Genomic DNA, 14,501 nt, shown 5'->3' with positions numbered 1-14,501 from the left:
GAGAGTTAAGACTTTAGGCTATAATTAGGTTTAAGTTAGATTCAGAGTAATAGTGTCCTCACAAAGATAGCATTACAAGGATGTGTGTGTGTGTGTGTGTGTGTGTGGGGTGAAATCGATGTCAAAACAACTGGAAAGACGCGCAGCGACGTGTGTGTGCACGCATGGTTACTTTGTTACACGTGCATGCGTGCGTGCATTGTTACGCGCAGGTTGTATTTCACGCGTGACAAAAGCTGAGTACGTATGAAGCAGCGTGTGCACGTCTGTCAGTCACTGTTTGACAAATTATGTTACACGTTCACACACACGTGCGGTCGCAGATGTTGTTGCTGCGCAGCAGGAAGTTGATCTGCACCGTGCGCACCACTCCGCGTAACTTGACGTGTAATGTAGTTGGCCTTTTGAGTTTAGTCAACCAGGGGAGGCAGCAGTGAGCCAGACTTTGCCTGCCCGACCGGAAATTCAAAAGAAGAAGCAGAAGGAGGAGGAGGAGGGGGAGGAGGAGAAGGAGAAAGGAAAAGACCCATGAGATAATTATATTATAGACAGGAGGAGGCTCAGTGATGTCATGTCTTTTTATGCTCCATGGTTGACACTGATTCTGCATTGATATTTCAATTTCAACCTTCCTGATGGCTCGACAGTTTTGTTACAGTACCTATATAATTATTAATAAAGTGTAAAAAAAAAAAAAAAAAAAAAACTCGGCCGGGAGACTGCAGTGAAGTTAGTTTGAAGTTGGATATTTGACAGACATTCACTCACTCACTCGCTTCTCAATACATTAAAAATTCATAGAAAATATAAGATGTGTTCAAATGCAATAAAAACAGGTGTGTGTCATAGAGGAGGCTTAGCTCTACCATCCTGTGTTGATTTTGAGCCAACAGGTCACATGAATTTTTTATATATTTTATACAGTAAATATGAACATTATAGCTCAATAACTCCCAGGTCATGTGACCTGTTGACTCAAAATCAACACAGGACAGAAGATCTAAGTCTCCTCTATGACACACACCGTTTTTTTTGCATTTGAACACATCTTATATTTTCTATGAATTTTTAATGTATTGAGAAGGAGTGAATGTCTGTCAAATAATCAACTTAAAACTAACTTAACTGCAGTGGCCGGGAGTGTGTTGCAGCTATTCAGGTGCACAAACCTAACGCACATCTCCAGCTGTCCCAGCAGTTGTCAATGAACTGATTACATGCGGGGGTCGTGGTTAACTTACAAATGTTTGTATTCATTTGTGTCTGTGTAGGCCATGTGTAAGCAAAGTAAAAGAAACAGAAACAGAACTCTTTCGTTTTTCCGTTTCAAACCAAAAAAACAACAACGTTGTTTTTCTGTTACTCTGTTTTAAAACAAAAACAGAATAACGTGGAAAAGTCTTGACTTTTTTATTTTTTATTTTTTTGACTTTTTTATTGTTTTGATATTATGATATTTGGAAACTTCGCTCCACAGCGGCCAGGTCCCGGAGCAACTCTCTCCACACCCCCCGCTTGCGTCCGCTCCCCCCCACCCCCCGGCCGGAGCTCCGTGGTCCATATGCCATCCATGCACCAGAGTTCCCCGGGTCAAGCTGCTGATCCGCCCCGCGGAGCAGGCAGCTCGCAGCGGCCTCTTCCTACAGCGGATCGCTCCGTCCCAGACCGGGGAGCGACGTCGCCGCAGCCGCCACTGCCGCTGTGAGCTGCCTGGTCAGCGGGGCGGAGCAGCAGCGTGACCCGGGGATGGCATATGGACCACGGCCCACAGCGGCTCAGACGCAAGGTGTGGAGAGAGTGGCTACGGCCGGCCGATGTGGCCAGCTGGGACACGGATTATTCTCTCTGTCTTCATTGAACAAATAAATCATGTCATGCAACAGCCTATATATCTGTATCTCGTATTGGATCGACTGCACCATCTACTGGATGAAAATAGAACACAGAACAACTAAGTTACACTACGCGTCACGTTACACGTAGTGGTGCGCACCGGGCAGATCAACTTCCGGCTGCGCAGCAATAGATTCTGCGACCGCACGCGTGTGTGAACGCCTAACAACATTAGTCAAACAGTGACAGACAGACGCGCACAATCTGCTTCATACGAACGCAGCTTCTTGTCACGCGTGACACAGTTTGCGCACGTCGTTTCCGCGTAGGCATGAACGCCTGACAAAAATGTTCAATCAGCTTCACGCGAGCGTTAATGCGTGCGTTCGCTGAAAAACGCATGAATGTTACACGTGGTCACTACACGTAGTGTGATTACCAGCGTGCAGCAGTCATCACGCGTGAACGTGCGCGTGAACGGGGGGCCATTATAAGTCAATGAGGAAACTACATTACACGCCAGGCGCTGTCTACTGCACAGGCGTCAAAGCACGCGGGTGTGACACGTCCAGTTGATAGGTGCGCACGTAATATGAGACGATTGTACCGGCATAGTGTGTGTGTGTGTGTGTGTGTGACTGTGAACATAAGGGGGTTGTTCCTCCATCCAGCTCTTTTATCTCAAAGTCTGGTTTAAATGTCAGAGTGTTGTATATTTTAGTGTTCAGTTTAGTGAGTTCAGTTCCATCAATGTGGCTAACAGGAATGCCAGCCTTGTAACCATGGTGACCGATGCTGCCGGCCAATCCTGGTCTGGAGCAGGACTAAGGTGAAGATTAACTCCACTAATGTTAAAGACAGTTACACACTCACCGTCATCATGTAATGATACAATGATACAATAAGATATAAAATAGTGTAATTGATTGATTGATTGAATTGATTGAATTTATTTATTTAAAACAGGGACAATGCACAAAAAAAACATTAATCTTGTAAAACAAGAAGAGATGCTCTGAGCCAGGTTATAGCAGCAATTGCTAATTTCCGCCTGTAGTCCCTGTAGATTAAAAACATGAACTATAAACTATTATTGGATGTTCGGAGACTTTGATGAAGATCAGGTGTAGAAGTTCGCGGCCAACTTCCTCATCCACCGCCCCCCCCCTCTGACTGAGGGGGGGGGCGTGGTCGGGGGGGCCGGGCCCATGCGGAATGACACCCCCTCCTCCTCCTCCTCCTCCCCCTCCTCTCCCTCCCCCACCCTCACCCCACCAAAGTCCACCTGGTCTCCAGCCTCCGCCCCCCCCTTCAGCTCCCCCTTGGCCAGGTTGGAAGGGTGGAAGTAGCGGTAGTAGAGCAGCTTCAGCCCCAGACCCCCCAGGTAGACCAACACCACTGTCGCCGTGGTGACGGCACTGTCCACCAGAGGGATTTCAAAATAAAAGTCCTCGGCCGCGCTCCTCCAGCTCCACAGGCCGCACAGCAGCAGCACGTCGGCCGCCATGGCGCCGTGGTACAGCGCCGCCCGGGTCCGAATCAGGCCCCCCCCCACGTTGAACCAGTTGAAGTACAGGATCAGAGCCACGGTGCCGCGGTACAGCGCCTCCCCCCCCGGGCTCTCCATGAAGTCCGTCCCCGCCCGCCACACGCAGAAGCAGAGCAGCAGCCACCAGCACAGGAAGTGGGCGGGGACGAAGCAGGGGAAGGCGGAGGAGAAGAGCGCCAGGGCCACGAGGCGCGAGGAGAGGAGCAGCAGGTTCCACAGGAAGTAGACCACCGAGGAGGCGACGGGCTGCACCTCCTTCTCCGGCAGGAAGGAGCGCAGGGAGCGGTGGTAGGTGGTGACGCTGTAGGCCAGCGCCGAGGCCGAGCTCAACGCCTTCAGCACTGGAGGAGGGGGGGGATGAGGGGGGGTTAAAGGAGGACAGACACATCATTAGAAAGTGAAACATGCTGATTCTCTGAACACATTGTTGCTTCACAGGTCAAAGGTCACAGGACCTGACAGAGGCTCCGCCCACCTGATAACACCTGAACTTTGACCTAGTCCAACTCCCTCTGTCCTCTCTACAGAGACGCCTCCATGTTGGACTGCTGTCTGGATGTTTAATCCACTATATAGAATCCACTATATAGACCAGACCTGGGCATTTTACGGCCCGCGGGCCGGACCTGGCCCGTGGACCATCTCAATCCGGCCCGTGACGTGCACAAAGAAAAAAGAAAAAGAAAAAAAGAAAAGCTGCGTTTATTGATGCGCGTTAATCAGCTGTTTGAAACCGTGACGGCCCCGCGGAGCAGTAGCCTACACATCGCAGACAGAAACCTCCTCCAGGTAGAAGATCTCCTGCAGGACAGTTATGAACGGCTGCTCAGTGCTCAGTCTCTTTCTCTGTCAGACACCGGAGGTCCGGCGGAGGAGAGAGAGGAGCCGCTCTGCTGCAGGTTTTCTCCACAGCGGAGTTTCTGACCACCGACCGGGGACCGAGCCGGTGTTTCACAACCCTCCGTCAGCCGAATCACGTCATAACTGCTGAAGGTTACTAAGCGCCATTTAAGCAATATCACACGAGAGGGAGTGCTGTTGTACTGTGTGATTCGGTCGTAGGCACGAGGTCGCACGCCGAGTGCCGCAGATAATCACACCGTCCTTTCAAAATAAAATGCGCAGAAAGCCCGGGAAAAAAAAAAAAACTCGTGAGCTGGTAGCGGTGTGCCAGCGTGCCAATGATTATGCCGCCACGTGCCAACCTGTCACGCGTGCCGAGGGTTGCCGACCCCTGCTATATACAATCCACTATAGACCATATACAATCCACTACATAGAATCCACTATAGAGACTATGTACAATCCACTATGTATAATCCACTATATAGAATCCACTATATACAATCCACTATATAGACTATATACAATCAACTATATACAATCCACTACATAGAATCCACTATATAGAGTAGACCAGCGTTTCTCAAACTTTTTTCAGTCAGGGCACCTTTCAAAAGTGAATAAAATCTCAGGGCACCCCTGTGTAAAATGTAATTCAAAATAACACTGCATAGCCTAAATGTAAATGTCCTGTTTATTTAGATGAGACAGTATAGTAGTTAACAGAGCATAATACAAACTGTAAATGCAGGGTGCATAGGTGCCTCTGTAGCCTACATATGCACACACACGCACACGCACACAATAATCCGCAATGTGAGAGGAAGAGAGAAAGGTCTACATGCGCGCAGCGCGCAGGCACGCGCTCAAATGAATCCACCGGCGTCTCCGCTCCATTCTGACTCTCTCAATCAGAGAGTTTCTACCGTGTCACTGCAGAGTGTTTTTATACATCAAACGCACCGGAGTCGGAACAGAGCGGACACAGATCCACTGGAGAGAGGAGGGGGGGTGACTCGTGATGTGTGCCTGTCTGTACGACGCATTTTTTTCATAGCGTCCTGTGTCCGGTGGACACGGCCCCTACTGCTCTGAGCGCCCGTGACCAACGGCTGTGTCCACGGAGCGGTCTCTCTCTCTCTCTCCCTCCCTTTCCCTCTCTCTCTCTGAACGCTGCTGAAACGAGCCGCCTCACGTCCGAGCCGCTTGATAAGTGCGGCGCTGTTCCAAAAGTTGATTATTTCAACTCTGAGCGCTCTGAGCGCCGCGACAAAAAAAGAGAAGCCCCGACCCGAGAGCTTTTTTTCCGCCGAGGGCGGGTTAAAAGGGCGTCCGGTGGACACGGCCCCTTTGCATAGGCCTATATGTAAAAAGAATGTATTCTATGAAATGTCAGAAGTTTTTTTTCACGGCACCCCTGACGCAGTCAGACGGCACCCCAGGGTGCCGCGGCACCCACTTTGAGAAAGGCTGGAGTAGACTATATACAATCAACAATATACAATCCACTACATAGAATCCACTATATAGACTATATACAATCCACTATGTATAATTCACTGTATACAATCCACTATGTGTTATTCCATTTGTGTTATTCTAGATGTATTATTCCAGACGTGTTATTCCAGGTGTAGGGGTATTGCACAAAAGTAGAATAAAGAAATCCAGGATAACTGAGCAAGCGTGGCTTGACCTAGTCTGATCGGCGCATCTTGGTTTAATTGGTTGCACTAACGCCGAGCCAGGCTGAGGAGCAGCGGTTTGGTCAAGCCAGGTGTAACTAATTCTCTGGTCAGTAGACCACAGAGATTGATCACAGATTTACCGATGAGAGGACAGGTGTGGCTACTTTCCTCCAATCAACAGGAACGTCAGGTGACTCACCTCTTAAAAAAAAAAAAGCACCACTGTCGTAAAGCTCAGAGAGAGCGCAGCGGACAACTGCGGACTGATTGAATGATCCAAAACTATAATCACAACTCAAGTTCCTTTCACAAATGAACAGTTGTGCACTTTGCCTAAATGATGAGCAGTGGAAGTTGATTCATTGCACAAATTCCTTATAATCTTAAGTACATAACAAGTAATACAAGTTCATACAGCAAAAGTGGCCTAAAGTGCAACAGGTGAAAATGAATTACTGGTAAATATAAAAACATGCTTCAATAAATTGCTGATAACAATGTTCACATGAGGTGTATAAATTATTTGGAAGGTGGTTTCTCACAGTCACTCAATGTTATTCTCATTTTCTTACCTTAACCAATATTTAGGCCAATATATTAACATTTTATAAAAAATAAAAATAAATCGATGATATTTTAAATCTAAAATATCATAGATGGACACAGATTTGTAAATGTATTTTGTTTGGTTATAAATCAGGCCAATATGAACATAAGAACATGGAATAACTGTATGAAACACGTTGATTTCTGATCAGAGTGACTGCTGTGCTGACTTCACAGATAAAGACAACAGAATCAACTTAGCCTGGCTGTTAGCCTGGTCTGGAGCAGGCTAGCTGCAGAGAATAAATCACCATAGTAACTTGACCAGGATAGATTTAGCCTGCTTTTGAACAACCGACTTGAGGCTAAATTTAGCTAGGATAACCAACATATCCTGGCTTAATCCCTTATCTAGGTTTTGTGCAATACTATGTTGTCACCATGGCGATGGCGGTCCAGGTGGGCGGGGCCTGTTACCTGTGATGGGGTCGAAGGTGCGTCTCTGCAGGATGAGCGTGAGCATCAGAACCAGCTGAGGGGAACTCTCTGCAAACGCCTCGATGATGCGTAACAGGCTGACGTCATGCGTCAGGAAGACGGCGACGTCTCTGCTGACATCATCATGGAAGAAGCTCCGCACTGACACCTCCAGCGCGCCGGCGTGTCTGAGGAGGACACACACACATACACACACCTGGGGTCACCTCTGACTCCTCATCGTCACATGATTATAAACAGAGATCCTCTATATACTGACAGGATGTCTCACTACAAGCTGCTCCAATCATATGAAATCTAACAGCTTCACTTCCTGTCTCCTAAAGTGGGCGTGGCCATGTCTCCTAAAGAGGGCGTGGTCAACGTCCCTCCACCTCCTGTTGTGAACATGTGGATTTGTCGTAAAGGAAAGTGAAATATTTAGATTTTCTTATGATAATATTAAATATGTACACAGCTAACAGTCAGATTATAAACATTACACGTTAGTGTGGGCGTTCGTCAACATTAGTTGTCGTTGTATAAAATTAAAATTTTACGATATTATGAATATTTACTTCAGTGACTATGAAGCGAAAGAATTGACCATAATCTGGGGGGGGGGGGGGGCAACGACGACGACACCTGAACCAGGCTCTACAAACACTGGTGCTCATCATGCCACGTAGCAATGGGACTCATCGCTCATTATTAATAGAATAGCCGACTGCACAACTGAAAATACTGTAGCGACCCCACAGTAATGTTGTTGTTATGATGTTTAAGTTCTGTGATTTCTGACTGACTGTCAATGTGTACGGTACGTGCAGGTGTGATTGGATGAGAAACTGAGGGGCCGGGGTGAGTGTGAGGAGGACAGAGTCCTGTCTGTGTGTGTCTGTGTGTAGGTGAGTGAGTGAGGTGGAGCAGAAGAAGAAGTGAGAGCTGTCAGACAAGTTTATGTTGTTGTAGTTACGTCGGGTCGGACGCTACAATATCAATAACAACGTGTGCTTAACATCGATGTCGGATGCGAAATAGCCGCGAAGCGGAGCCAGTTTCCTTTCTGTCCCGTTAACCTATTGTGCCAGATGCGCCAGAGCGCACACCTGAGGTGCCAGGCGATTTGTGTTTATTCATTTTAACAGAGCGCGCAAGAGATTAATACACACATTCACACAGGCTACACACACATACGGGCTACACATTCATATAGGCTACACATACCCACAGACACACAGCTGAGGGGCCGAGGCGCGGCACGGAGAAATGCGCATCTGGTGGCGTGCCCCCCAGTGGGTGCTCAACCTGGTCAGTGGGTGCTCGTGCATCGGAGCGCCCACGGGATCGGCGCCTATGACATTGGTGACGGCACAGCGATCTCAGCTGCCTACAGCTGTTGCTGTTGTTGTTTTTAACAAAGACGAAAACAGCGCTTGATTGCTGAAAGGCAAAGCCTGTGTGGCGCTGGCAGCGGCCACAAATAAGGGCGCACTCACACTAGGGCCAGTTGTTCCGTGCTGAAGCCCGAATGATATGAAAGGTTTTCTAATTTATTGAGAAACAATGCCCAGGTCAGCAATGCATGACAATAAACATGTGGTTCATTTGTCCCCTCAAGTTACATAAACCAACACAGCGTGGACACACACAACTCCGGTGACGCCGGTGACGTGTAGAAAAGTGAAAAAAGCGTTTCCATTACACTTTTGCGATACACGTTTGTATCACCCCACATTAATAACCTAATTTTACACATGATCCATTATATTGACAATACAAAAAAACAAAACAAAGAAGAAATATATGGGAAAAGACAGCATTTTGCCAATATTTTAGAGACCCCCCCAAAATTTCACAAATCATGTTTTCAGGGGAGCTCATGTCTCATCAATGGGGGCTGAGACCCCCTGGATCCCCCGTAGTTCGCACCCTGGTTAAGGTTCACATGTTAGTGAACCAGGAGGTGGAGGAGGAGGAGGAAGGAGGAGGAGGAGGGTTGAGTTGAGATTACTTTATTTATCCCATAGGGAAATTCTGTTTCTACAGTTGACCATTGCACCACATTCATTTACACAAGCATAACGTTACATACAAGTGAGGAGGAAAGTGCTAGACAGTGCAAATTTTATCAGGTAAGATAAAAAGTACAATAATGTAGCAGTAGGTCACAAGAAGCAGCAGAGAGCAGAGACCAATCAGAGGAGACAGGAACTGAGGAGAGGCTGATTAGTAGCAGGTGTGACTCCAGGAGTCACTCTCTCCAAATCCTTTGTGTGGCTGTGACTGTTGACTCTCTGCTCTGGTAAGATAGACTTTTGGGGTTTTTAGAATTGTTTTATCAGGGTAGTATTTTAATTGTTAGGGTAACGTAGGGGTGCATTCGTGCACCCTGAGGTATCTGTGTTGTAATGATTTTAATTGTGGGTCTATCATTTGTTTGTAGGACTGAAACCTTGACTGTTTTAAAATACAGAGGTATGCAAAAACATCATCATTTAAACCTCGTACTTTTATGTCCTACAAACTAAATTAACAGTGCTTTCTTTTGCTTTTAGGCTCAGCACTGACTGCCGTTTATTTTAGTTTAGTATTTTATATTTTAGTCATATTGATTTTATTGTCTTTTATTATTTTAAATTAGAGTTTGCTTAGTTTTAGGATTTTAACATTCTGTCCTCTTCAGTTTCTAGTGTTGCGGCTGGTGGGGTCCTCATTCACCGGTGTGGTTGAGATGCTGGGAGTTCACTTTAGATGGTGATATGGTTTGTGGTTACACATTTAATTAGTGTGGTGTCTTTATTTGAAGTGTGTTGGGTTTATATTTCTTTTTGATATTTAGTTTACTCCCAGTGTCCTAGGCAGTGGGTGGTTGGTCCCCCAGCCGTGATATGACTGTCTTCTTGTTCTTCATTGTGTGTGTGTGTGTTTGTGTGTGTGTGTCCGTGTCCGTCCCCACCTCTCTCTCGCCACAGTCGGTCCTCAGGTGAGACTCATTGTCTCATTGTCTCGTCAGCTGGAGATGATTAAACAGGCAAGCTTTATTGGCATGACTGTCAGTACAATATTGCCAAAGCGTTACAAAAATTGAATAATAACACATGCAACATAAATGAATTAGCAGAATAAATTGACAAAGACATGCGGATTGGCATACAAGAAACATGTCCAAGGAAGGATTTGAACCCACAACTCCATGAGTGGTAACCTAACACACTAACCATATGGCCACAGAGGACCTGAGTTACAATGAGCTTTATACTATGAGGAATCAAAGACTGTCCAATGACAGCTGAATAATTGGAATCAAAAGTCAAGCAATGATGTGAAATGACTGAGGCAGGAATCAAACCCATGACCTCATGATCACTAAACCTTTACTCTGCCACTCGACTACAGGGAGCACACTGCTTTCAAGACTGTTGTCATTGATTGTAATGTGATGATGTGCTGCAAACTGGTACAAGTAATCAAGGAGATAACAAACACCTGTAACCAATTGGAGGCGGGGGAGGAGAGGTGAATTCTGCCAGTGACATCCAATAGTGGGCAGCGCAGGACAAGAAATGATGGATACAAATCATCATCATTCTTGGTTTTCAAAGTTCCAGTGCAAATGAATCTTAGTGCAGTAGTGGTACAAACAAGAAACATGTTAACACAAACCAAGACTGAAAGAGGTAAAGAGAATAGGTGGGGGTGCATATGCATTATCAAGTTTGATCATGTGACCAGACCAAGTGGTATTGCGGTTAAAGTTCAAAGTGGCTGACACACTAACAAGACTGCTCAGGTGGGATTTGAACCAGTGACCTTGTGGTTGAATGGCAGGAACCTTTTCCACTGGGCTATTCCAACACTTCTGGTGAAGTAGAGGTTGAGACTTTGATGAATGTGAGATTTTTCAATGATGCTTTAAAAACAAAAAGAAAAGAGTAGAAATGAGCCACAACAAGTAAGTATAGGAGTAAGACTTTGACTTTGCCTCTAGGCCACAGTGTACACACAATTACAGAGACTGTTGTCTGTTGATGAGCTGCACTCTGTCTCACTCTGAAGTTAACGAGCCCAAAGCTACACCTGTTGGAAACACACTGTGTCAACACCAAGAAAGCTTGAGAGTCAAGCTTGAATGACTTGTCTGTGAATTTCAGGCTGAGAGCAGCAGTTTCAACATGAAGCAAGTTATCAGAAGTCAACAGAGGACGACTGGGAAAATAATTCACTATAATTGTTGTTGAGGCAAGATTTGAACCAGCAACCTTCAGGTCTTAAGCCCAGCAAGCTAACCACTAGGCTACAGTCACAGACAGTATGTGAGGGGCAAAGAAAACTTTTAATAAGAGGATCACTGGCTTCTGCTTAAAAGAAAAAAAAGTAAGGAAAGTGCAGAAATTAGCCACACCAAGTAAGAAGAGGACTTTTTTGTGACCTGTGACTATTTTTTGGTGAATTAAAACGAATTAAAAAGCACTTAACAGCAAGTTACAAAGTTGAGCTCCTTCTCCTGCTGCTGTGAAAAAAATACATTGGGCTGAATGAGAGCAGAGAGCTCCCTGGCTGCATTTAAAAATTATTTTAAATTATTATCTAAGTCTCAAGTGCATTTTTGACCAGAATTTTAGCCAGAAGACAAGTGTGGCTACAAAACTGGAGAAAATAATGTGTCTAGAGTTTAATTTGTGGCCGTGCTGACAGTTTAGCCAGAAAAACTAGAATGTTTTTTTGCCTCTATCCACTCTAGCACCACTCTAGCTCTGCTCGTTAGACGCAACACACACCCATTATAAAGCTGGATTTTGTCAAAAAACTTAATGATTTTAAAACTGCCACATATCAGAAACTGTTGAAGATATCAATAAGCTGAGTCATAGAGGAACACTTAAAAAGTTTGTCTACAGCTTAGAATTTGAATGAAGTCTCTAGCAGAAAGTATGGTGAAGCTTTAGTGGCTGAAAGAAGTAAGAAGATTTGAAGAGTTTGAAGACTGTTCCAATGCATTCTCTATGGGGGGAAAAAAAATCAGAAAAAGTTAAATATTTGAAAAAGTATAAAAAGTATGAAAAATTTGAATACATCCGATAAAGTCCAGAAAAAGCTGCACGTTTTGATATATGAATTGTTGAAATAGCACAAAGCATGAAGGACTAGAAGAAGACCGTAAAAAGGCGGAAGAAAATGGCCGAACAGAAGAACAATAGTGTTCCGGCCACTACTGTTATCCACACTACTGCAATTGTGTGGATTTTTTCTTCCATAATATTTTTATTTTTCATCTTCCGGACGATTTTCGATTTGCTACTAGTCCTGCAACTCGAAGAGTTTCAGGACAAACTAGAAAAAGCATTTCCAAAAATGGAAATGGTGTGAATGCTGAAAGCCATTGCTGAACCATGCTGAATTAGCAGAATAAATTGACAAAGACATGCGGAATGGCATACAAGAAACATGTCCAAGGAAGGAATTGAACCCACAACCTTCAGTACATCAGCCCACTGACCTAACCACTTCACCATAGTTAGATTCAATGAGAGAAGAGTAAAAGAAATCCCTGTCCCTCACTGACTTCTGAAGAGAGGTTGAGACTTTGATGAATGTGAGATTTTTCAATGATGCTTAACAAAACGAAAGAAAAGAGTATAAATGAGCCATTAGAAGTTTGTCTACAGATCAGAATTTGAATGAAGTCTCTAGCAGAAAGTACGACATGAATGAGGCAGGAATCGAACCCATTACCTCATGACCAATAAACCTTTACTCTGCCACAGAGAGCACACACGTAAGTATGTTGTCATTGATTGTAATGTGATGATGTGCTGCAAACTGTGGCACTAGGAATGAATGAGTCTCTTAACGAACACCTGTAACCAATTGAGGGTGGGGGAGAGGAGCAGAATTCAACATAACATAACAAGAGTGCTCCCCTTGGAGTCAATCCAGTGACCTTGGGGATGGCAAGCAGCCACCTTACCCACTACACTACAGTGGAGTTGTGGAGAAGAGAGGTTGAGACTTTCATGAATGTGAGATTTTTCAATAATGCTTAAAAAAAAAAGAAAAGAGTAGAAATGAGCCACAACAAGTAAGTAGAGGACCTTTTTGTGACTTGTGACTATTTTTTGATGAAATCAAACAAAGTATAATGCCCATTCCAGCGAATTAAAAAGTTGAGCTCCTGTTACTCAGCTGTGAAAAAAATTGCATTGGGCTGAATGGCAGAGACAGAGCACCCTGGCTGCATTTAAAAAATATTTTAAATTATTCTCTGAGTCTCTGTGCATTTTTGACGGCATTGTGAGAAAGAAGACAAGCGTGGCTACAAACTGTTTCCAAAATCATGAGTGTAGAGTGTCATTTGTAGCTTTGCTGGCAGTTTCAGAAGAACATTTTCTAGTTTCTTTTCTTATTTAATTTTTTTTTAATTTTGTTATTTCTCCACCTTGCACAAGGTATATGAATATTATTTCTTTACAGTGTTTCAATTATTTGTTAGGTCAAGGTGAGGTCATGATATAAGGCTTTCAGGTTTCAGAACTCACCTACACATTTTTCTTTTCGTATCTTTCTCACTTCTAAGAGAGGTAAGTAAATGTTTTGTTCTATTATACATATGCAAATAAATAAAGTCCTGGATGCAGCAGCTCATACCTGCAGTAGATGCCGAGCTGCAGCAGGTGCAGCAGGCGCAGCTGACCCAAGGTCAGGCTTTTCTCCAGCCGGGTGTTCCTGCTGAAGCGGTCGTAGCTGTACCAGAGCCAGCTGAACATCTGGACCAGCAGCGACGAGCCCAGCAGCAGGAACAGCAGCACGCCCAGCGCCACCAGCGCCCGCTCCCGCCACAGGGACACGGCCGCCACCACGTCCAGCACGATGTCGGCCAGCAGGAAGCACAGGCCCAGGCAGGTGAACAGGAAGTCCACCCAGGAGAACCGGAACACGGCCATGGAGCTGCTACATGCCGCCGCCGCCGAGCTGCTGCCGCCTTCACCGAACACACAGCAAACTGACAAACTGACAAACTGAAACTCAGCTCAGAGGCAAAGTTCACTTTTGAAACATAAAGCCCCCGCCCACAAAGCTCCACTCCCCCCCCTCCTTCCTCAAACCACTGTCGCTCTTAAAGGGCCAGGCGCCATCGAAACACAGAGACAGACTCAGGCACAGGAAGTCACAGTCGTTCCACTTTAATCACAACAAACACGTTTTTAAATTTTACACAACAACCAGTTCCACACACACACACACACACACACACACACACACACACACACACACACACACACACACACACAACAACACACCTAACTTAAACCTAATTATAACCTAAAGTCTTAACCCTCAAACAGCCCTCCGGCCAAAATGTCCTCACTTCCCAACAATGTCCTCACTCTGTTGGTTAAAAACTGTTGCCGGTCCTCACAAGGTAGTAAGTACAAGAACACACACACACACACACACACACACACACACACACACACACACACACACACACACACACATCTGGTTGAACGTCTCTGTTCTAAACTAAATATGATAATTGTGAGAAAGCCCTAGAGGTGAGGCAC

The 14,501-nt window shown here is 45.3% G+C and overlaps 1 pseudogene across 1 annotated transcript; it reads right to left on the bottom strand.

Annotated features, from left to right (window-relative positions):
- Positions 1-2,953: 2,953 nt before the first annotated feature.
- LOC146978000 (XK-related protein 8 pseudogene) lies at positions 2,954-13,917 on the bottom strand (annotated as a pseudogene). The gene is made up of 3 exons (XR_015037009.1): positions 13,585-13,917; positions 6,937-7,124; positions 2,954-3,723 (listed from the first exon to the last, which is right to left on the bottom strand). The product of XR_015037009.1 is annotated as an XK-related protein 8 pseudogene (transcript).
- Positions 13,918-14,501: the final 584 nt, after the last annotated feature.

This window comes from Trachurus japonicus, chromosome 11 (assembly GCF_045865225.1).
Source record: "Trachurus japonicus isolate A0001 chromosome 11, Traja_1.0".
Taxonomy (NCBI): Eukaryota; Metazoa; Chordata; class Actinopteri; order Carangiformes; family Carangidae; genus Trachurus; species Trachurus japonicus.
The sequence above is the reverse complement of the archived record's forward strand: the minus strand, read 5'-3'. Positions and strand labels throughout refer to the sequence as shown.